We start from the raw sequence: 25,906 nt of genomic DNA on the forward strand, positions 1-25,906 counted from the left end.
CATCAAAATGGCAATGTTAGTTGTGTCACCCTTACACATGGCATCTATTTGCATCATTGTCTTATAAATGGATTTTATCTAGCCTAGGAGACATACCATACAAATGAGTCTCTTTACTCCTCCAGATGGTTACCTATGTAGTCATATGGAGTCTGCTTTAATGCCTCCTTCGTTCGTGCATGATATCATGTGGTACTCATTATTCAAGCTGGCAAGTCACTCTTATGTCATGCCACTATAGGTTCAAGGGAAGTCTCATCCTATGAAGGCAAACTACAATTACCTGACAACCTTTTTGAGTCGGCCATCCCTATGTTAGTTGAACTCCACTACTTCATGAATTCATCCATTCACTACATCATCTCAGTTTGTTTCATGTTGATTGATGGGGCATACACTAAGGCCTTCCTTCAATAGATCTTCTCCTCTTGACTTACACACATTATCTAGGAGTATGATCTAGGAATTAGTAGTACCTTGGATCTTGCAGTCCTCTGTGGCAGGCTTCCTCGCAATTGATAGTGGGTTTACATCACTAACTCTTGATCGATCGAGTTCACTAACGTTCGACGTTAGCTCATTCTTTCACACTTAGTGGATTGTGGTAGGTACATTAGATTCCATTTTCCTCATTAGTGGATTCCTTCGTGTCTGTTATAGGTATACCTCATTAACTAGTAATCAAGAGGTTTCTACCATGCTTAACATCAACTCACTTATTTCCTTTCCATAGATTCATACCATCGGGGTTATGTCTAAGACCCTAAGTTAGGGACATTTCACTCTTATATGACACCCTTCCGAGGTTGCATTAGATTTATGTATTCATTATGTACTTTGAGGACTACTCTAGGGCACCCTATTTGTTATGTTTCCATAGTCCTACTGATGTCTAATTTGACATATATCCACACTATATTTTCTAGTGGCTATGATCCTTTTTATGAGTAACATGGATCCACTATCCATTATTCGTGGCCATGTTACAACATGTCATTTCATGGATCCAGGGTGTATGTTTTAGCAACCATTTTCAATTTCTCCTTATGACCGAGCATGGGTATGCCTTCCTCAGGTATGTTTAACATCACAAATGGGACTATATCATTAGGATTCATTTAATCCAACTTCTTTGATTTTTTTCCTTCCTCCCGTTTTGACACTTGAGCTTTGTTGTAATGCATTTCATTCATTAGTTTCTCTTCTGACGTCATGCATTAGGGTACTTCTTTTATAACCCTATTTTCCACTCCATTATAGTGAGAGAAAACTAAATTCGACTTAACTCAGTTGCATGGGGGTAGGGGGGGGAGTTATTCGATGTTAAAAAGGTGAAATTACATAATTGATCAATTTTTCATAATTATTTTTTCCAAAATATTATAATTATGAGAAAATAATTATTTCATAATTAACAACAATTGAGAAAAAAATTGTAATTGAGAAAAAAGTTTCTAGAGGCTTACATTCCCAAGGAGATCAAATTAACCCACTTGTGTATGTTGGCATTATGGATTTCATGGTTGTAGCTAGCTAGTGTTGGCATTGTGTTCATGGTTGTAGCTAGATTATGTTGGCATTGATGTCAACGTTGTATCATGGTAGCATGTGTTGCAGTTGTTTAGTCATGCATACATTTGATTGGTTATAGTCGGTTGTGTTGGCATTGAGATGGTTGTGTTGGCATTGATGTCAACCTCATGATGGTCTATATGATGGCATTTGTGTGGTTTGATTCTTGGATAATTGTTAGCGATGTGTGTGATCCATGTTTGATGAGCTAGACATATTAGGTCTTCATGTTGGGTCCATTCTCATGACTTGTTGCAATGGTGTTTTGGGCCCATGATGATGTTGGAGAGGTTCTACAGACTTGTGCAAATTGTTGCAACTTGTGTAGGTGTCAAAGGAGAGTAGAGGACTTTTTGGCACTCGGGTTAACCTTTGTTTGTTGGTTTCTAGGTCAATTTGGTAGTCGCACTTGGTAGACATGTTTGACCCACTTACATAGGTGTCAGAGAGCTTGGCAGAGTTTTGGAGGCATGTACATGAGCTGATGAAGGTGTGCAAGCAGGTGTCAGTGCTCTTGAGTTGAAGGCTTATGTTTTTCTAATGTACTCTACCATGGCCGTTGGGAAAAAGGCTCATGTTTGCGGATGGAAGGCTTCAACCAAAAATATACAGGCTTGTACGTGAAAATGCAACTGATATCTGGCCTTGATGTGCGTGCAGTCGGGCTTCTTCATGAAATTTCCTCTACATTCCTCGCACACATCTAGCGAATTTCGACTTGGTTATTTGTAGAAGCTTCCAAATTAATAAGATAATGCCGAAATTGGTTAAGTATATCCTTTAATGGGTGTGAACACCTTTAGTGCACAAGAAGTGGTAGTTATGGTTGGATTTCGTCAACTTTGTGCACCTTTTATCCCAGTCCAAAAGTGGAATTTTCCTAGTATATTATATATACTTCATTTTGGATCTGAGATCTGGTTGTTCAATGTTACAGAGAGTGAGGGTTGCAGAAGAGGTAGACAGTTTTAGACTTAGTTATGAGCAGAGATACTTCGGTGCATGAGTACAAATGGCAGTGTAGTGAACAAATCTGAAGTATGTTGCAAATTTTTTAAGCAGAGTATTACTTTGCAAATCAGATATGTAGTTGTTGTAGCAAAATTGTTTGGAGAGAAAATGGCATGGAGTTGAGCATGTTTGAGTAGCGAACCTATTGACATTTGTTTTTCAGGATTGTTGTTGCACATGGCAGATTATTTTTCTGTTATAGATTTTCTTAGGGTTTGATGTTGTAAGGACCACGATTCAAACTCATTACATTTTTTTTTCTCTCTAAAGTTAACAACAAATACAACTAGAAAAGAAACGCATTGAAATCTCAAATTTATTTAGCACACACATTCCTGACACTCATTTCAGGAAAACATATCATAACATTTACATATGTTTAACTAAGATCAATAGTAATGAAATACATGTGTACCGTTCACCAGAAGGCGAGACTCCGCTTGCTCTGCTGTTACTGGTATTCCCTTGTAGCCGGTCACCTCCGCGAGTGAATGATGACGCACTTGATCCGAATGCGAAGACCCACCGGTTAACCTCCCAGCCTACTCCTTGGGTACTCTTCTTCCCCGCGGACCCCCGAGCTGCAATGGGGTTGTACAATGGAGGAAAGCACTAGCTGGTAGAGGAGAGCACACCTTGGCTCAAGAGTCCCCTCTCTAAAATCCTCTACCTCACCAAACTCACTATAGCTTCGTAATCACTGCTCTGACATCATCTCATCCATCCAACCATAGGGTTCCCCCCCAAAAAAAGTCCCTTCTCCCATGGCTTGCCCCTTCTTTTATAGGAGTCCTCATAGGTGACACTTGTCATGTCATGCATAATTAATTATTTTTTTATAATTCAATAGCTTTATTATTCACCCACCCATGTGTCATTCTCACATCAAGGGTCTCCCAAAATTATTTACTTAAATTTTTATTTAAAACTAATATTTTCCTCACCTCAACAAGATTCCTATTTCTTCTCCTAGTTGTCTCTTTATTCCCCCCTTTTATTCCTTAATTTGTGTTCATTACTTGAAGTCAATTAATGAGTCAAGATTTTATCCCCAATCTACTCCCTAATTTAACTCAGGTTATCTCCTAGATGGATATTCTTATGTTGGTTGTTGACACATGGAGCTTCTCTACATTTCTCTAAATTTAATTTATTATTCTCATTTTAATTCACCTTCCCCTTTTCTTAATTAGGTTTAAATTAATTTAGGATTAATCTTTATCCTTACCATTATGTTTGTCTTTCCCCTTTTTCCTAATTAAACCACATAATCTTCCTAGTATTTTTCCAAAATGGGAAGGGTAGAGTTTTTAAGTTTCTCTATTTTAATTCTTCCTATGATCCTCCTTATTCCAAGTTTTATTTTTGATTTAATTACATTGGTTTCTAATCATCATTTACCCTTGATGTAAATTTACCTAGTTTTCATTCCTTACTTATATTTATTTATTATTATTTATTTTTAGTGATTCCAAGGATGCCAAGTTTGGTTGTGCCCTTCAAGAACTTCCCTAGAAGTTCCAAGGGTGCCACACCTAATAGCTTATTTGTGATGTCAAGGGTGCCAATTTGGTTGTGCCCTTCAAGAACTTCCCTAGAAGTTCCAAGGGTGCCACACCTAATAGTTTGTTTGTGATGCCAAGGGTGCCAAGTTGGTCGTGCCCTTCAAGAAATTCCCTTGAAGTTCCAAGGGTGCCACACCACTTGCCCTTCAAGCATCCAGTGATTACAAGGGGAAAGTATAGTGCAACGTCATAGACCACTATCATCTCTTATGTTGCCTTCTATAGTGAGACTAATGGTGTCGGGGATCAAGGAATCCGCCTTGATGCGCACCCCCCGGTAAAGTCCTCATGAGCGACCCAACTTTGGAGCCTGCCCTCATGGCATCGTGATCTTCAAGGCGAAGGTGTTTCAACCCTTCCAGCCCAAGTCACGGCGGGAGTGCTAGTGGGTGAGATCAGGGACTCTGCCCCACCCCTCCCATGTAGTTCCATCCACTTGTACAACCCCATCACCCATATGTGAGGCATTCGGTCAAGCAACTAATCTGTGCCTGCAACCATTAATATATCATCAGAATATAGTTAAACATATATGGCAGATTCCAAGATCGACTTAGACTTTCAAAGATAAAGTAATATAAATTTTCATCAAACCAGGTGTCATCAACATGTCATATGCGAGTGCCTCTGATGGTTTCCTGCCATACTCAATAATCATCAGTAACAAGGTTTCTCAATGTTAGTCAATTATCATAATAGCATCATTAACAATTCCTGGTCATTCACATCATTGTCCATTGTAAGTCTGAACTAAAGGAAGTAGGTAACATAGGGGACACATCCCTCATGGCTATCATCAATAATCATCAATGGAAACATACATATTCATTAAGCTATCAACATCGTAACATCGTAGAAATATACCTATCCATAAAATTTATCATCATTATGCTTTTAGTAGAGTGCATACATATTCTTTACTACCCTCATCATAATTTCAAATAGAGACCAACTTAACTATTTAATATTGCAATCATCAGAATACTGATAGATAAGATACATAACCATTCATGCTACCATAATATCAATGGAAAGCATTCATAAACATCACAACCATGAATATCTCAATCGCTAATAATAGTGTCATGGGTCCAGATCCTCAATCTGAGGTCCTCGAAGAATAGAGTGTCTAAGATAATGTCGTATTAGGGTCAGGAAACTAGAGTGGGCACTACAGATGTTGGATTGTTATGGGTAAGTATGAGATGTGTTTATGTTGTTTTATGTTTGTTGCATGTATTGGAGCCATTTTTTTGCCGAAATACAGAGCATGTTATTTGTGGTATTTCGGTGTGATTTTATTAATGGTGTATTGCTACTAAGTTTTGGATTGCATAGTTGAGTCTAGTTGAGCAGAGACTCTCAGGATCCAGTTTGAAAATGAATGAAATCGAGGTCCGAATAGAGTAGAGGATCAATGGCCTTCGAAAAATGGGTGTTTTCTAATTGGAGCAATGATTTTGTGGTGACAATGTATTGGAAGAAATTTGTCCATACATTGTTGGTTGGATAGTTCAGTGGTGACTAGACGAGGATTGTTGGTTGTGGTGGCTTCTAGAAGATGAGTGTCCGTATAGTAGTGCGAGAATATTACTTAGTTGTTCATTGGGATTGAGTCTCCTAACTGATTGGTGTCAGCTAATTTTTTATGAGGTCAAGTCTCTTAGCTAATGGGTGTCAACTAATCTATGTAGAAGAAGTTTGTATGACATAATAGAGATTCAGAGTAGCGCAGTAGCAACAAGGGTTCTTTCCTGTCTCGGAGGGGTTTTCCATTAGATATATTGTGTCTCATGAGTGATGACATGATTGTATTGTTGTGTGGTTTATTGTTTCTCTTATTGTTGTTTGATTTAGATGCTTACATGGTTATTTGCTTATGTCATGATCTAATGTGTTTCGGGCTAATTTATGCATGATTATGTAGAGAAGCTAAAATTGGTAAAGTTTGTATAAAAAGTCACAATATTGATTCACACCCCTCCCCCTTCTTAGTACTGCTCTAGGTTTCTAACAATTGATATTAGAGTGGGGCTCTTGGTTGCGTCTTGATCATTGGAGAGTAGATCTAGAATTAGTTGGAAGAAATTTTCATTTTTTTCCAAAATGACTTCTCAAAGAGTGTTTGCCCTCACTGCTGCAAATTTCAAGGTACGTCACAAAAATGTTAAATATCAGTTAATTATATTGTGGATCTAACATTTGGATATTGGTATGTGAAGGATGTGGCAAGGATCCACTTGCACCTGAAGTTTTGCAGCATGATGCTCAAGCTAGATGCATAATCCACCAGAATCTTCATGATAATGATTTGGAGAAGCTAATAGGTTTGAAATATGCTAAAGAAATGTGGAATAGGATAGAGACCATGTTTGAATATGGTACCAACAACCATAGATAGAATTATAAAAAGAGAAACGAGAAGAAAAAGAAGAATGGCCTTCAAAAACAAGCAACTCAACCGCAAGAATCTCATCTTCCTAGAGCAAGTGGTTCAGTCAATAATGTGAAAAAATCAAAAGATAAACAACCAAAGATATTGCAACATAACGAATGCAAAGGTATAGACACTAATGATTTTATTTTGATTTATATTTGGATGGTTTAGATTATAATCATGTTAAATTTCCTAATGAAGATGAGGATGATATTAAGGTTCTTAGAGATTATATTAGTAGACTAATAGTTTCATGCAATGATCAAGATTTTTTTTTCATATATGTGATGATAAGGAGGCCAAGCTCAAGGAGGAGATAATCAACTTGAGGACTAAATTGGAAGAATCAGAAGGAGTTGAAGAAGGCATGAGGAAACAATATAGAGAAAAAGAAGATCAATGCCAGAAATTAGAAGTTGAAGTGGTATCCATGAGGAAGCAGCTAAAGATGGAGAAGAGCACTATAGCCTTGGGTAACTTGATTTAGATCCAAAGACCACCATTAGATAGATTAGTCTTGGATTTCAAAATGATGAGTCTAGTTCGCATGCAAACAAAAAAAAGGAAGTAGAACTAAAAGAACATGTAGAGAACAATACCATGAGAAAAATTAGTAATCAAGGAAACAAGCAACATATCCAACAAAAACAAAGAAGAAAACCTCCAGGAGAACCTACATTCAAAATATCCTTTGCTCCAAGAGAGGATCGTGACAGATCTGTAAAATTTCAAAAGAAGCAAAGCCCCTTCATTCCTTTGATGCACAAGATAGAGTGTTATAGTTATCACAAGTTTGGACACGTTGCAACTAACTGCAGGAGAAGAAGCTAGAGATCTAACTAGCAGAGCTTGCAGTAGTATCAACGGCCAAGGAGATTTTCCATTAGGTATAATTGTGCTTTTTATGGTTACTGTTACTGATGTAACCTATTTGGCCACAAGGCAATTGATTGCAAATCTAACCAATGGAGGAGAAGTAAATTATATGAAATGTATAGATTTGACATGAGCAACAGGAGATTTAAACCTCTTGCTTCATTTATTGGCCATGTGGAGTATTATACATGTCACAATTTTGGCCATATGGCAAGAGACTGCATGTTGTCTCATTATTCAAGGTAAATCCGGCAAGAGAAACAAAATCATAGAGAGTTTGAAAAAAAATTGAGAAGATTTGAAAGTAGTACAAGACGGTTTGGATAAAGGAGCAAGAACTTGTGAGGTAGTGAGACCGGCCTCCTCTGCAGTTCATGATTACATGATGCATATTCTTAGTAGACTGCAGAGTTCATGAGAGGTGCATAACCTCAGGGGGAATGTATGACAAAAGTATGGCCGCTTCATGAGTACAAGTTATAGAAGTAGCATATGATGAGTTCATTTGAGCCTTATGCACATTTAGGTCCACATGATCAACTTACTTATAGGAGGTATATTGAGCTCAGGGGAAGCTATGCATGGTATGATTTATTTGTTATTTTTCTTATTGTTTTCACTCAGTTATTTGTAATAGCCTTACATATGTTTTCTTGAGTGAAATGGGTACATTTTTTAGCCATATATATGCTCTTGGTCTTCACTAACAATTGGTTGAAAAGTTATACATCCATGCATAGAATGAGACCATTGTTGCAGCCATGGAAAAATGTGTCTTGAGACTTGGGCCAACAATTTGTAGGTTGTTATATGTTGATTATTAGAGCCATGTATTTGTTATTGTTTCATAATTTCATGTTGGTTGTGAGTCAGTCATTAGTATGATGAGTCATCATAATGATGGGCATGTTTTGGAAAATTTTCATGAGGTCACATGATAGGCATGTATGAGGTCTTATGTCGCTGATATGACCATGTATTTACATTGTATATGTCATTTATTCATGGTCATATGTGTCTTGGTCCATATGGTGCTTCTATTTGTGGTAAGGAAGCATTATTTGCAGCAGGAGTAGTTCACTACGGTTTGGAGACGATGTTGGAGATGACATGTGTTCAGGGGGAGCATTTTATTTTCTCATCTTTACTTCAGTTGTTCATTATTGGCATTATGATCTTCTTGGAGGCGTTCTTGGTGTGCCTCATGCTATGCTTTGATTATTTGGGTTCTTGATTGCATTGTATGAGCAGAGAGATTGATGATGACCATTGGTATTGCTACTATGGAGAGTATATATTGATTCTTATGGTTACCTCATGTGCATATTGTTGTTGCTGCTAGAGGTTAATGGTTGGACATGCTGCTCTAAGGAGATTGATTTTTGCTTGATTAGTTATAATGCTTATTGTTGTTGATGTGAGAGACATGGATGTTTTTTGAGGTTCATTATTACTTTGGCTATGTGGAGACTAGATGCTTCAGTGTTGTGTTTGTGTTCTTGCTGCTATATCATATGGATTTGACTATTTGCCATTGATATTAAAGGGGGAGTGATAAATGAGATTGTGTGTAGTTTCCATCAATGCCAAAGGGGGAGATTGTTGGAATTATGCTTTCATGGTTGTAGCTAGGTGGTGTTGGCAATGTGTTTAGGTTGTAGCTAACTTATGTTGGCATTGATGTCAACCTTGTAGCATGGAACCATGTGTTGCAAATGTTCATTCATGCATATGTTTGATTGGTTGTAGTCAATTGTGTTTCCATTCATGTCAACCTTGTGATGCTTTGTGATGAACTAGTTGATGCATTGATGTTAACCTCATGATTGTCTGTATGATGACATTGATGCGGTTTGATGCTTGGGCATTTGTTAGTGATGTTTGTGATCCATGTTTGATGAGCTTAGGCCTTCATGTTGGGTCTATGCTCATGACTTGTTGCAACAATGTTTTGGGCTCATGATGATGTTGGAGAGGTGCTATAGACTTGTGTAGATGTGTTGAATCTTGTATATGTTTCATAGGAGAGTAGAGGACTTGTTGGCACTTAGGTCAACCTTTGTTTGTTGGCCTGTAGGTAAACATGGTAGTGGAACTTGGTATACATGTTTAATCCACTTGCAGTGGTGTCAGAGAGCTTGGAAGAGGTTTAGAAGCATGTACAGGAGTTGATGAAGGTGTGCAAGAGGGTGGCAGAGGTCCTGATCTCAAGGCTAATGTATTTATCTTATAATCTTCCCTGGCTGTTAGGAAGGAGGCTCATGCATGCGGCTAGGAGGCTTCAGTCGAAAATATCTAGGCTTGTGTGTGTGACTATACTCAAGATATGGCCTTGCTGTGCATGTTACCAGGCTTCTTCATGAAATTTCCTCTGCATTCTTCGTGCACATCTAATGAATTTCAATTTGGTTATTCATATAAGCTTCCAAATTAATAAGATAAGCTCGAAATTGGTTAAGTAAGTCCTCCAATGGGTGTGAATTCCTTTATATTGATAGTTATGGTTGGAGTTCATCAACTCTGTGCATCTTTGATCCTAGTCCAAAAGTGGAATTCGCCCAGTGTTATACGGAATTTATGATTGCATAAAAAGTATCTTCCCTAGACCTAGTGGTATGGTCTAGAACAACAGAAAGCAAAGACTATAAAGTTCCCCTTAGAGAAATTGGAAATTGGAAAGATGTTTAATTGTGATACGTCGCAAGCTCTTCTCTCCTCTTGGCTTGTAAGTTCCAACCATAGCTTCGATCATTATAAGTAGAATCTGCACAAACAATCAACACAAACCAAAAATCTATGACATCTATGTAGCATTATCCAATCACTCTATTCAATGGATCAACATAGCATTGACATATATGAATGTAAACATAACATAAAACATATAAGAAAACGATATACTCTTTGTATTAATATGAAATGGAGAGAGTTTACAACCAATAATCGAAGTTGATCTTGTAGAGATCTCCCCAATTTGACTTATCCTTCCTTGTCACAATGCACACCTCAATGTCACCCTAATGCATGGAAATGATAAATCTCTTAAGATCAAAGAAGCAGCATGAGGGTATGATTAGTATCCAAAATCCAACCCTCATGTTGTAGATGGTTGTAGATTTATAGGAGAGTGTGATAGTTTAGGAATTATTATCCATTTACCAATATAGGCTTGAGATCCACTTAGGAGTGTAGGATGATCTCAAGGGATAAGAGGTGAAATATACAAGGTAGAATTAGATAGGATTCTAAGTTCTTATCCAAGGTCAATGTTTGTAACAACTCCTAGAAGCTTCTCGAAGAGGAAGCTTTGGGACTCTTTTTAAATTTCCCAAATTTCTAGAATCAACGTACCCCCAATAAGGGAAAACATGTTGTTGATCAGAGCATGTGCAGAATTGAGCAACCTTTTATTGAACGCGAGTCCCTAAAGGGCCAAGGTGCGTTGGGCCTTAAAAACACTAAAATGAAGAATTCAAGGTCAGAAACTTAGGGATTTTGGAGAGTCATGCTTAAGGATTTATGTAGGGATGATGACAAGGTGTTCATGAATGTCGATTGAACCAATTTTTAGGCCTATTGACCATAAGCGACAAAATGGCGTATAACATATTCCCCCCTAAAGTGCAAAGTCAGAAATGAAAACTAATGACTGAAGTGCTTTACCTTGTGACAAGTTCGGATCAAGAACAACTAGTTGGAGAACAAATAATTGGATCAACATTTGTTATAATACATTTTCATCGTGATATCTTTGCTGAGGGAGGCATACTCATACTCAGCACATAAGCTAACATTACATGTACAATGATCAAGAATTTTTCCACTAATGGAAAAATGTGGACCCATGATTGGATGATTGTTTGTATGATCATAACCATCATATATTTTGATCTTGTATTAACCCTGAAATCGCAGCCCGGATGGATGAAACTAGATTCGGGATCGTATATCTCATTCAATCGATCGTTTAATGTATGAGTATAGCCATGAGAATAAAGGAGTTGGAGTTGAACATGGAAGACACCATCTGATTACTGGGAAATGATGTCAGTCGTTAACATATGCGAGATAAACCATTGATGATGTTAATGGCTCTCAAGGTATTGTAATACAATCTGTATGGTGTGAATGAATGAGTTGAAGTCGAACACCACACAGAATCTATCGGTCGAAGGCCAATGATGAAAACTTTCCGCTAAGAGAGATGAAACTTTCCATTGATGTATACAAGTCCCAAGGTACTGAAAGAAGAGTTTCTAAGTCAACTTCCTGGATAATGAGATGATGTCGACAGGTGTTATAGCTCCAAATCTCACTCTTATGGTTTGTGATGCTGCACTCATGGCCTAGGGCAACCCCTCCTTCCAGACCTGGTCCTAAAATTTAAAAAATAGTGTTTTATTCCCTGTACGCGACATTGCCCTGAGTTAAACGCGTGTACACGCGGGTTTGTGTATACCCAACCCGTGTGTATGTATTAAAACACTTAAAAAAATATATAATTCCTTATTTTCTGGCGGAGATCGTGGGTTTTACCTGCTGATCACATGTTAGTGCCCGTGGCCCAACTGTTCCCAACCAACTCCTAACTAAAAAACTACTTTGGAGATGGTATAAAAAGACATCAAAGGGAAGGCCTAAGGGAGAGAGAAAAGAGAGCAAGATTATTATGCTGAGATTTTTCCCCTTAGACCAGGTCTGAAGTCCTTGGTGCTTTCTGCACTTCCCCCATTTTGCATAGGAAACCCTTGTTTCCATGTGTATTGGTGATTATTCATCCTTTATGTCATCATTGAGTAAGACTTGGAAGGAGCTCTTGTTGGAGGCTTGAGGCTGGAACGAATCCGGGAGGAAGCTTTGCTTGGAGCCTGCTGAAGGTGTTTCAGGTGATATCTTTCCGTTATATGTACTTTATTTGCCTTTATATAAAAGAAACACGTCTTGGTTCCCAAAAATCTTTCTTTATGCTTATGAGATTCTTGTCTTGAATTCTTATGTAAGTAGTTACTTAAAGATTTTTATAACTAACTTTATAGCATGAAGATGGTTTACATATAAGTATTGGTCCATGTACTGTTGTGTTCTTTGATTTGTTTGTTTTATAGGTCAAAGGAAGAAGAAGGGAACTCCAAGAAGGGTTTGGACCCTAAAGGCCTTCTCGAACGTATGAACTTAGGTACGTACCCTTAACATTAGAATTTGCTTAAAGTAAAGATAATGGTTGTGTGTGTGTTTCTTTGAATAAGCAATTTTCAGTCTGGTAGAGTCTTAACCCAAAGGACCCTAGGGGTACTTTCCCTTCAACCAGAATTGGCGACTCCGCTGGGGACAACACTCTTGTTGTTCCTAGTTTGGGTAGTCTTCAAGCCAATCAAGGCTCAGCCCCTCTGTTTGTTGGCTCTGACTGTCTGATCTGTTCTTGAACTCTAAGCTTTTCCAGTTTTTTCAGTCTGTGTTTTTTATTTTTCTTGAAAGTCTTCATATACGCTGTTTTGCTGGATTACAGAAGCGTATATACGCAAGTTGTACTAAGTGAACCCGCGTATACGCAGGTTTCCTCAGTTACAGTCGCGTGTACACGCACTCTGCACATCACTGCAGGCGCGTATACTATATAATTTTCAAGATTTATAAATATTCTTTTTGCTGAATGTTTGTCTGGTGGTTTGGGTCAGTTTCAAGCAGTCATTTTCCAGTAACAGTCCTTTGTTTAACAGGGGGCATCTTGTTCTGAACTCTCTCTAGTTATAAGGAGTATTAGTCTTGTTTTCGTTGATCGCAAGCGTCATTGATTTTTGACACACAAGATTTCTGGTTAAGAATCTTGACTGCTCTGTTTTGGCAGAGTAGGAAGATTGGATTTCAAGCTTTGTGTTCATTTTTGTTTGAATGACCTTTTTGTTTGCTTAACGAAACCATTTTTGTGACCATTTGCTCCTTCGTTTCGGGAAAGTTGTTTGTAACCATTTTCTTGAAACTTGTCTTTTGATCTTTTGGACTTTCATTGCTGCTTTTTGATTGTCAAAAGCGATTTCAAACACATTTATTTTTGTTGAGTTTTAATCATTTGAAAGGTGTCAATTCACAAAAGTGTTTGGTTGCCTATTTATCAATCATTGGTGTCAGTATTTTTGAGAGCTTTCCTTTGAAAAAGACTTTTTGGTTTGATTGAAAGAAAATTTTTTGAAAGTTTTGAGTTTCGCTTTCTTAAACTTGCTTTTCATTTGATTTCCTTTTTTGCGAAGTGAAAGTGCTTTGTTTTTATCTTAGAACTTGTTTTTATTGTTTGGATGAAATGATTGGTAACACATCATCTTCTATCTAAGCATTTTAGTGGCAAGACAAAATTTGGTAAAGCAGCAACTTTCCTTCTTTGTTTTTAGAGTAGCCTTTAAATCTTGCATCCACATATAGTTCTTGCATTAGGATCGATTTGCATCTCTTTTTAGGCATATATAGTTTTGTTAGTTTTTGTGAGTGTGGAGTCTGAAAAGAAAAGTAAGATTTGTTTATATTAGAAGTACCTTCTGAACCTCATAGAAATTGCTCTTCATCGAAAACAAAAAGTGCATGTGCATGTAGCTAAGTTTTATTAATTTCTTTTGCGTCTGTAAAAACACCACAAGTTTCATCTCCATTACCTTGTGACTTAAAGAACAGCCTAATAAAATCAAGCGCTAAATTAAAATCCACTAGAACTTTTTGTTTTAGTCAATTACACCAACAAGTTTAGGATTTTAGGGCCTTGGATTAGGCGAGTGGAGAGTTAACTCTCCAAGGCCACATAAAACGTCAAACATAAGAGTCTAATTAACGAGAGTAAATCCAATAGCGTTAGGAAGACCAGGAAAGCTCCAGATCTGGGAGTTAAGCACGAGGGTCTGTGAAGACAGGGAAGAGAGATACCCCCTCTCCTACTTGTCTGAACTTACCTCACGACTGTTCCGCCTGGCTTCTGTGACGAGTTGGTACCCATAGTTGCCTCTCCTAGGGATCTACACAGGTGGCTGCGGAGGGGAATCCAGTGGCACCTGAGGTCGACGTTGTATCACTCTCAACAGTACTACTGGAGGGCACCCTTGTGAAGCTTGGGGGCTTGCACCGACGCAGGCTGTTGTTAGGAGGTCAGCGTAACTTCCTCTGATACCTTCGCTAATAGGACTGGGCCCTCATCATCCCAGACTATCTTCGGAAGGCCCTTTGATTCACTTTCTCGTATTTTGGTGTCCGGTCCTAATCACCCGGAGCGGAAATACATGGAAGTTGTTTGACTGGCTATATCTTTAGGGACTTTATAGTGTGTGCTCTGTGCTCCTAGTTGGCCTAGCTTTTAATTTTTTGAGTCTTTAGTTAGATCATATGAATGTAAACATAACAAAACACATATAGGAAAATGGAATACTCTTTGTATTAATATGAAAGGGAAAGAGTTTACAACCAAAAGTGGAAGTCGATCTTGTAGAGATCTCCCCAAGTTGACTTGTCCTTCCTTGTCACAATGCACACCTCAATGTCACCCTAATGCATGGAAATGGTAACTCTCTTAAGATCAAAGCAACAACATGAGGGTATGATTAGTCTCCAAAATCCAAACCATATGTTGTAGATGGTTGTAGTTTTATAGGAGAGTGTGGTAATTAAGAATTATTATCCGTTTACCAATCTAGGTTTGAGATTCACTTAGGAGGGGAGGATGAGCTCAAGGGATAAGAGGTGAAATCTCCAAGGTAGGATCAGATAGGATTCAAAGTTCTTATCCAAGGTAAATGGTTGTAACAACTCCTGGAAGCTTCTAGAAGAGGAAGCTTTGGGATTTTTTAAATTTTATTTTTCCCGAATTTCTAGAATCAGCGCACCCCCAACAAGGGACAACCTGCTGTTGATCAGAGCATGTGCAGAACTGAGCAACCTGTTGCTGATCAGAGCATGTGCAGAATCAGAGCAATTGCAGAACTGAGCAACCTGCTGCTGAATGAAAGTCCCTAAAGGGCTAGGGCACGTTGGTCCTTAAAAGCGTTGAAATGAAGCAATCAAGGATAGAAACTCGGAGATTTGGGAGAGTCATGCTTAGGGATTTGTGTAGGGATGATGACAAGGTGTTCATGGATGTTGTTTGATCTAATTTTTAGGCCTATTGAGCAGATGTGACAAAATTACCCATAACACCCAACATATTATTTATACTCCATTTTGGATCTGAGACCTAGTTGATTTAGTGTTAAAGGAAATGAGAGGGTTGCAAAAGAGGTAGAATGCTTCAAACCTAGTTATCAGCATAGATACTTCAATGCATGTGCGTAGATGGCAGTGTAGTGAGTAGATTTAAAGTATGTTGTAGATTTCTCAAGATGAGTACCAGTTTGTAGATAAGGTTCATGTTTGTTGTAGCAGAATTGTTTGGAGAGAAAATGCCATGGCGTTGAGCATGTTTGAGTAGTGTACCTATTAAAATTTGTTTTGTACGATTGCTAATGCATATGGAAAATTATTTTTCTACTGCAGATTTGTTGAGGATTTGATGTTGGATTGTTATGGTTGAGTATGAGATGTTTTTATATTGTTGGATGATTTTGTTGTTGCAAATTTGATACATGTATTAGAGCCATTTTTTTGGTGGATTAGAGAGCATGTTATATGTGGTGTTTGGGTGTGAGTTATTAATGGTGTCATGTAATGAGGATATGATATTTTTACACGAAGTTCACCAAGATTTCGGCTCCTTGGTCAAAATTTTAACTTCTGAAGGTTCGTAAAAAAAAAAAAATTATAGTGAAAATTACAGATGACTTGTTATGCAACCATAGCATAAAACAAAAGAAAAATAGATATATGACTTGAAAATTAGCCTCTTCGAGGGGGAAACCTCCTTTACATCACATAAATAAACAATTCTTGGATTATACAAATGACAAGACCTCCTTGGTATATATAGGAGTCTAAGGGGATAAGGCACACATTTACAACTTTTCATATATATTATTGATTATTATTGTTATGTTTGTTACATTTCCACCCTCTTAAGGAATGTTTTGTCCTCAATGCATCATGAAAAAACTTCTCTCTAGTTGTGCATGTCACTTATCTATTTTTATGGGTTAGTTTCGGCACACTGGCATTAGTCTTCTTCCTTGTGGACCTCACTGCTCCTTTTATTTATTTACTTACTCTTATATTTTTTTTATTATTAGTATTATTATATATTAATAAAGTAAATTTATAAAATTAATTAGTAAAGTAACTCTATAATTTAATAAAGTAACTTTATGATAATAAATTAATTTTTATTGATTTTATTTCTTTTATTTTCCCTTAATATAATTAAATTAATTTTGAAAAGTGAGTTGTATGAACATAACCATATAGTTTTTTTGGGTGCAATTCATCAAAAGATTACATACACTGATGGAAAACGATAATATACACGATAGGTTGGGCACTTTTTCTAACATGTGAACCACTCATTTATGCAAGCTGGGTGGAATAGGTGGTGGCATTACAATGGACATACCTCCTACGTTGTTTTTAAATCATTGAGGAAAACTATTGATCTCGAGTGGTTTGGCATTTAACCCTAGCCATCCATCACTTTGAAAATTAGGGTTAGGGATTTAGCTCAATGAGAAATTATAAAAGAAAAGTTGAGGAAAGGAGAATGACACACAATAGTGAGTGAACACAATATTTGAGAGGAGATATCAATGATTAGGTGTAGAAGGAGTTTTATTTAGTGTATCGTGTTGAGGAAGGTGCAAGGGTGCAATGAAAGAGATACATATCATCCAAGAAAATAGAAGGATAGATCTATGGCTTCATGAACTAGATCAAATCTAGGGCATGTTGTATCCTTAGATTAAGTAGATGGCCATTTTCTCAAGAAGAGAGCCTGAGTAGGTTTTGGTATTATTTTAATGAAAAATTGTTGATTAGGTATAATATTTGTGTGTAATGTGTGATTGAGTTTGGTTTGTATTTTGCTTCTACTAAATGCTTATATTAAGATCCCAATGGTGCCTTTATTCAGTAGATATATAATATGCTAGGAATTAACTAGCCAAATTGTTGGGTTCAAGCTGATTTAACAATGGGAAAAAATCTCTTAAGTTTCCCTAAAATGAATTCTTAATGTAAAAACAGAAATTGTGATTAAGGAAATCCTCAAGACATTTTATCACATTTTGTAAATGGCACTAAGGGTAAATATCATCAAAGTAAAATAGTCCAAACCCATAGGAACCATGCCAAACTTGAATGTGTTTTGTTGATGGTTCAATTGAATAAATTATCCCCCTCTCTCAGATTGATTGTTATGCAACCATATCACAACACAAAACAAAAATAGATCAATGCCTTGAAAAATAGCCTCTTCAAGGGGAAAACCTCCTTTACATCACATTAATGAACAATTCTTGGATGATACAAATGACAATACCTCCTTGGTATATATAGGAGTCTAAGGGGTCACAATATAATCAGAGCCTACATAACAATACTAATGTAAGGGCACAACAATAACATTAGTGGGCTTATATAGGGCACAACAATAACAATATGGAGTCAACATGGGCGCAACAATAACAATAGGGGGTTACGCTAACAATAACAATAAGGGGGTCACACTAATAATAATAAGAAGGAGGTTTACACTAGTATTATAAGAACCTAACATGTCCCACTCCAAAAAAGTGTTTTCCTCAATGGTTGAGTAGTTCTGGATGCTTCTGTATAAAATTCTCATCCTCCCATGTGGAATCTTCAACGGGTAAGTTATTACACTTACTGGGATACTCTGAAATTGATCAACTTTGTTGTTGTCGGGTCCTTTTTCTATGACTGTTTTAGGCTCCAATATGAATTCTCCTTCTTTGTCAAGTTCTGACAATACTATTTGAACTGAGAGCTTGTCACTGATAACCTTATTTAAGCATGAAACATGGAAAACTATGTGTACTCAGGAAGATGCATGCAACTCCAAATTGTATGTGATAGTAGCAATCTTTTGCAACACTTTGTAAGGACCATAATATTTGGGTGATAATTTATTATCCTTCTTAGCTTGCTTAAGGGATATTTGTTTGTATGGTTGTAGCCTTAAAAATACCTAGTCGCCTACATCAAAACTTCTTTCACTGCGATGTTGATCTATCTATTATTTCATTCAATTTTGTGCTAGAGTGATGTTATCCTTTAAGAGTTATAGAAATTGTTGTTGATGCTCAATGTGATCTTCCACTGGTTGAACCTCATAATTTTCTCTTAAAGATGATGTGATGGACGGTGGATGATATCCATAAAGCGCCATAAATGGGGTCATTTTTATTACAGTATGGAAGGAAGTTTTACACCACCATTCAGCAAGAGGTAACCACTTGAACCATTGTGTTTATTTATCAGATACAAAGCAATGAAGATATCCTTCCAAACAATTTTTCACTATCTCAGTTTTCCCATCAAATTGAGGATGATAAAATGAATTATGACCTAATTGAGTACCAAGACAAGAAAATAATTCCGTCCAAAAATTTCTAGTGAAAATGGGATCTATGTCACTCACAATAACCTTTGGGTTTCCATGTAGGTTTTGAATTGTTTCCATAATGCAGTAGCAATTGTATTGCCTTTAAAAGGATGAGATAATGCACAAAAGTGTGCATACTTGGTAATTCTATCAACTACCACCATGATGACACTCTTTCCTTTAGACTAGGGTAAACATGTGATAAAATTCATTGAGACCTCCTCCCAATGTTGACTTGGAAAGGCTAAAGTATGTGAGACCCAGAGCCTTAATTGTCTCAACTTTATTTTGTTAGCAAACCAAACATTCTGCCACAAACTTCTAAATATTAGATTTAAGGCCATCCAAAAAGATTCTTTCTCAACCTTGCGGTAAGTTTTTAAAAATCCTGAGTGCCTTCCTATGGGGGAGGTGTGCAATTCCAAAAGAGTATTTTATTTGAGTTTCGAATTATTACAGAGATATAAGTGATATTTGTACCATAATAAATCATTTTTCCAAATAAATGTATCAGATGTACTGGGATCTTGCTGAAAATTTTGAATGAGTGTCTGCACCTCTTCATCATTATTTCGTTCATCCCTTGCTTAAGTTATCCAATCGGGTTGGATAATAGAAATGGCACAGAGCAATGCTTCCACATCCACATCCTTTCTTAAGAGTGCATCTGCAACAACATTTTGCTCCGCATTTTTTGTAGATGATTTCAAAGTCATAACCCAACATCTTTGTGAACCATTTTTGTTGCTCTTTTGAAGATAATCTTTGTTCCAAAGATTATTTAAGGCTCTCATAATCTACTTTTACCTTGAAGTGTCTTCCCATTAGGTAAGGTCGTCATTTTTTTAGTGTATGTAGTATTGCCAACATTTATTTCTCATAAATAGGTTTGAGTAAATACATTCCCTTGATTGGACGACTTTCAAAAGAAACTAATCTTCCTTCTTGTATTAAAACAACAAATCCATTTCCTGAGGCATCACATTTCAAAATAAAGGTTTTTGTGAAGTTTGGTGTAGTTAAGATTGGTGCCTGGCACATTGATTTTGAAGATGTTCAAAGGCCTTAGTTGCTTTTGGAGTCCAAGAAAATACATCTTCCTTCAGTATTGATGTTACAGGCACTGATATTCTCCCATAATTCTAAACAAACTTGCGATAATACCCTGTAAAGCCGAGAAATCCTCGAAGATGCTTTAGAGTTGTGGGGGGATTTAATTTTGTTAGTGTCTACCTTAACACCATCATGAGATACAATATAAACCAAATATTCCACCTCTTGTACTGTAAAGAAACATTTGGAGGTTTTTGCATATAATTGTTTCTCCTCCAATAGTTTGAGTACCCTATCAACATATTGAACATGATCATTCCCAAGCTTGTTGTAGATTAGTCATAAAAAAATACTAACACAAATTTTCTAAGGGTTTGAAGATGGAATTCATCAAACCTTGAAATGTGGAAGGTGCATTAGTAAGGACAAAAGATGTGACCAAAAATTCATAATTGCCTTCTTGAGTTCTAAATGTTGTTTTCACAATGTCTTCAGTCTTCATTCTAATTTGATGATATCCTGAACAAAGATCCATCTTAGTGAAGTAAATTGCTCCATGTAATTCATCTAACAATTCATCAATGACAGGAATGGGAAATTTATCTTTAACAGTGAGCTTGTTGAGCTCCCTATAATTTGGACACATACACCATGATCCATCCTTCTTCTGCACCAATACTACTATAGAAAAGAAAGAACTTTGACTAGGTTGAATTATGCCAGCCTCTAGCATTTCTACAACCATGTGTTCAATTTCACTCTTTTGGGAATAGGGTATCTGTAAGGCTTGGTGTTTAGAGGAACACTTCCTGGAATCAAGTGAATATCATGATCATAATCACGAATAGGTGGGAGGCCTTTGGAAGCCTCGAATACCTTAGAATGATTTTCCAAGACTTTTTGGAGATCTGGAGAAATCAATGATTTCAATGTTTGAACCTATAGTGAGCATAATTGTGCAATTACACCCTGTTTTTCTTTCTTCAAAAGTTTTTTCATGCCATTAGACTTGATTACATTTCCTAGTTTCCCTGCAATAACCCTTAATTCATTTTCCTTTCCTTCTAAAAAAAATCAAGAAAAGTTCTTGAAAATTAAAATATATCATCCCCAAAGATAACCATTAGACTCCTAGTACAACATCAACACCACCCATTTGAATGGAAAGAATTGGAATATTCAATACATATTTCTCCACGGTTGGTTTGATATTATGGCACTTTCTAGAGCAATTTATAGTTCATCCATTTGCGACCATCACTTGACACTCTGGTGCTGAATATAGAAATCAGTTCAATTTTTTGGCTATCTTACAATGAATAAAATTATGTGTACTACCCGAATCAATCAACATTGTAACCTTTTCTTCTTGATATATCCTTCTATCTTGAGAGTTTGAGGAGTGGTAAATCTTGCCAATGCATTACAACATATGGTCAAATTCATTTATCCTTTCTCCGAGGTTGGGTCCTAATGTATATCCTCTTCTTTTGATGTTCCTTGTTCATTTCCTTCTTCCTCTTCACAATCTATGTAAACTAATTTCTTCTCGACACATTTATGACCTTTAATGTATTTGTTATCACAACTGTAATAAAGCCATTTCTTTTTTCCCCCAATTTTTGTGGTGTCAACCTTGTAGGTTATGGAAGGTTATGAGCAATAACACTTCCATATTTATAGTTGTGAGTGGTAGAATTTCTTGTTGTCATAATTTCACTTTCAACTTTTCTTTCCACCCTAAATTCCTTCTCCAATGAATCAAGTTCTCAAAGGGAAACCTCATGTTGGGAAACCTTCGCTTTGAGAAACCTCATGTTGGATTTTATCCTTTAAATTCCCTATGAAGACATCAATCCTATGCTCCTCTAGAATATTAGTTACCTTGTTATTCAATTTTAAGAAGTCTTCGATGTGCTCTGTCATTGAACCCTTTTGTTTGAGATTTATCAATTGGCTAAAGAAGGTGTTGTTCTTTGTATCCTCATAATGTGTTATCATTTCCTCTATAAAAACTAGCCAAGTGACAAGTGGTTTACGAGAACAAAGTCATCAATACCATACAAATTGATTGGGTTCTAAATATAAGGATGTTATGCGTACCGTTTTTGTTTGTTGCAAATCATGTAGATAAAAATATTGCTCCATCTGTAGTATCCATGTTACCGGATCCTTGCCATCACACTTCTTCATATCGATCTTTGGAATGTGGTTGGTCTTCAATGCAAGGTTAGAGTCTCTAAAATCATTATTAACACTCTTTTCATTCTCATCGTGAGTTTCATGGATAATCTTTTCGTCATTAGGAAGCATTTCTTGTCACAATGTTATCAAACATTCCTTCAAACCTTCCATGTCTGCTTTTAAACCATTCTTCAAACCACCCATCTTAGCTTCCATGTCTACTTTCAATCCATCCTTCAAACCTTCCATGTTTGTTTTTAAATCATTCTTCAAACCATCCATCTTGGCTTCCATTTCATTTTTGGTTACTCTTTTCCAAAGAAAAATTTGTTGCACTTAGTCGTGTAATTTTGTCATATCATGTTGCATTTCTTCCTCTTATCCATGTGTCATGGTAGATATTTCTAGTTGCTTATTGGGAGTATCCATTTTTTTGTTTTGGGGCATGTTGGAACCAAATAATAATATATATGATTTAATATTCCTTTTGAATTACTTCAAACTGATTTTTCAAACAAAATTTTTGTAAACTTAAAAAAATACGCACATTTGTCTTCTTACTTTTTGGAGCTTGATATTGAAACTATTGTATCTCTAAAATTTCGGCCTCCCGAGGTTTGAAATTCGATCTTGTGATAGTAATATGATTCTTCCTTCCAACACCACAAGTTAGACCAAGATTTAATTCTTCAATATAAAGGTATGTCAAATCTCCCACAATGACTTGATTATGGACTGGTTCAATAGAGGGAACTTGTACAGGATGCCACATGCCATTGTTTCAACCTTCGACCCTGAAATTGATACATGAGAAACTAGAGTTCATTCTCTTTCAGTCACTTTTTATGGAATTCAAATGTGATGCTTGGAAATAATTTTATGAAGATTTTTCCTGGGTCACTTGTTTGAGACTGAATTCTGGAGCATGCAGAAGCTCTAGCTTCTTCGCACCATATCTAAGAAAATATAGTGAACCAGGATCTAAAATTTCTACACGAAGTTCACTATTATTTTAGCTCCTCGTGGTCAAAATTTTAGCTTCTGAAGTTTCATAGAAAAAATGTTATAGCAAAAATTCCAAGATGAAGCAACCAAACCCTAGAATCCAAAGCTCTAATACCAAATGTTATGCAACTAGATCATAAAATGTAAGAAAAAATAGACCAATGACTTAAAATTTAGCCTCTTCGAGGGTGAAACCTCTTTTACATCACATAAATGAACAATTATTTGATGATACAAATGACAAGACCTCCTTGGTATATATAGGAATTTAAGGGGTCACAATATAATTAGAGCCTACATAACAATAATAATGTAAGGGCACAACATTAACAATAGTAAGCTTCTATGGGGCACAACAATAATAATGGGGGGCTACACTAACAATAACAATAAGGGGCCTACACTAGTAATAACAATAAGGGGCACTAAACTAGTATTATAGGGACCTAACATTGATTAATTCAACTGATTAATTTAAAGGGGTTAGTTGAACATCTTGTTGAAAATATTGTTAGGAATTTAGCTAGTTCCATTTCAACAAGTGCAAGATTTGATTCTCCCTAGGTGAGACACACTAGTGTAAGTTGAAGCATTTACTAGTGATACCATCCAATAATCTAGAAAAAACAGCCTTTAAGTTTCCTTAAAAAAACATTCCATGTGTAACCCTCTAAGTATAAAATGTCCTTGAGGAAAGCAAGGTGATTTTTTCATATTTTGTAAATGACACTATGGATAAATGTCATTGAATAGAAACAATCCAAACTTATAGGCACTGTGTACCAAACTTGAACCCCACAACATGTATTTTGTAAATAGTTCAACTAATTCAATTAACCTTTGGAGATATATATATACACATATCTAAGGGATCAATTTCAAAGGATTCAGCACAACCACTTGTGAATATTGTTGGGCATTTAACTAGTTCCATGTCAACAAGTGTGAGATTTAAATCTCCTTAAGTGAGGCACGCTTGTTTACATTAAAAGGTTTAATATGGATGACATCCACTAATGTGGACATTTAGCACGTATTACGTAGAAGAGTGAAACATTCAAATCTCCAAAGGTAAGGCACACAAGGTTATGTTGGAGGATTTAATAAAGTTGTTATCCACCAATGTGGTAAATCATCCCTTAGGTTTCCCTAGAAAATGTTCTCAATGAAACCCTCCGAGTGGAAAATGTCATTGAGGAAATCCTTATGGTGATTCCTCACATTTTCTTAATGATGCTAAAAGTAAATATCATCACGTAACATCAAAGTACAACATTCATAATACTAGGGACCACATTGAACTTTGAACCCATAACATCTCAACAATCTCAACCTCAACTCCAATTGGTTCAAATCAATTGTGCTTACCCATTAAGCCACCTCTCTCTATACAAACACACCCTTAACTCATATTTATATAGCAAAGAAAAATAGTTTATTATTATTATTTTACCAAATTGAATTAATATTCTCTCTTGTTGAAGAATCTAGGGCACACATATTAAGGTGATTCTTCTTTTAACATGATAAAAATTTGTGAAGTGTTAATGCAATTTTATCTTAGCTTGATTGTTTACTTCATTATTAGCATGTGTAAGTTAACTTCATCAAACTGCTATCAAACAAAAGAGACAAGAACACAAATGGTTGGCTATCTACTACGGCCAAAACCTCTCCCTCTTGGAGAGGAAAACCCATGCGTAAATTCTTCTTATAGAGATTCCATTGATGAATACCAAGACCATGACCCTTGACACACTCTACCTCTCCAAGACCAAGCCATCAATCCTCTTCATGTCAATGTTGAGATCATTATCTTCACTGCACCACAGAGATCATCACCATCATGTTCTGCAATACCATGACCTTCATCACTGCTACAACACCATGATCTTCATCACTACTGCAACACCATGATCTTCATTATTGTTGCAACACCATGATCTTCATCACTGCTACAACATAGATGCCTTTACAATAGTATCACCAGGATCACTTGCTGCACTGAGATCCTCCAAGTCAATGAGATCACTAATATATATATATATATATATATATATATATATTATGATGATGATGATGATGATGATCTATAATTACTGTGATTGCAATTAAGTCAGGATCAAGACTATGATCCTTGTCACTGTTCCTCAAAGCATGTTGAGACTTCCTTATTCTAGATCTAAATATTGTGATGACACATATGCCAAGGATCTCTTCATCTAACCCTTATCTCATCATCAGGTCATGGCAAGACTGTAATATATATAGAGGAGATAACGTTTGACATAATATTCATTGATCCAAGAGAATAGATCTATCTTTGTTGTCCAATGACTAGTCTGCTACAGGAGTGCCACTGAGATCAAGATTGCGCCTTGTCATATCGACATTTCCATGTCGAGAATGGATAGGCTTTAGTTCTTCTATTCCTTAACCCATCCGAGGAGACATCTAAACCCTTAGACCTCATCCTCCTTACTGCAGCTCCATGACCTTGATTGCGGCTCCCTTTTCTTGACTATGACTCTTTGCGGCTTCATGCCTTGACTGCGGCTCCTCCTCTATGTGAGTTATGTCCTACCCTTTTGTGGATACCCCAACAGGTATTTATAGCGTTTGTGCACATATAATTGAGACGACATTACCGTATGAACTGGTGTGAATTCTTACTTCGAGCTGACATCA

This window comes from Pinus tabuliformis, chromosome 8 (assembly GCF_031772625.1).
Source record: "Pinus tabuliformis cultivar Carrire ecotype Pingquan chromosome 8, CPIR1, whole genome shotgun sequence".
In the NCBI taxonomy this organism is placed as follows: domain Eukaryota; kingdom Viridiplantae; phylum Streptophyta; class Pinopsida; order Pinales; family Pinaceae; genus Pinus; species Pinus tabuliformis.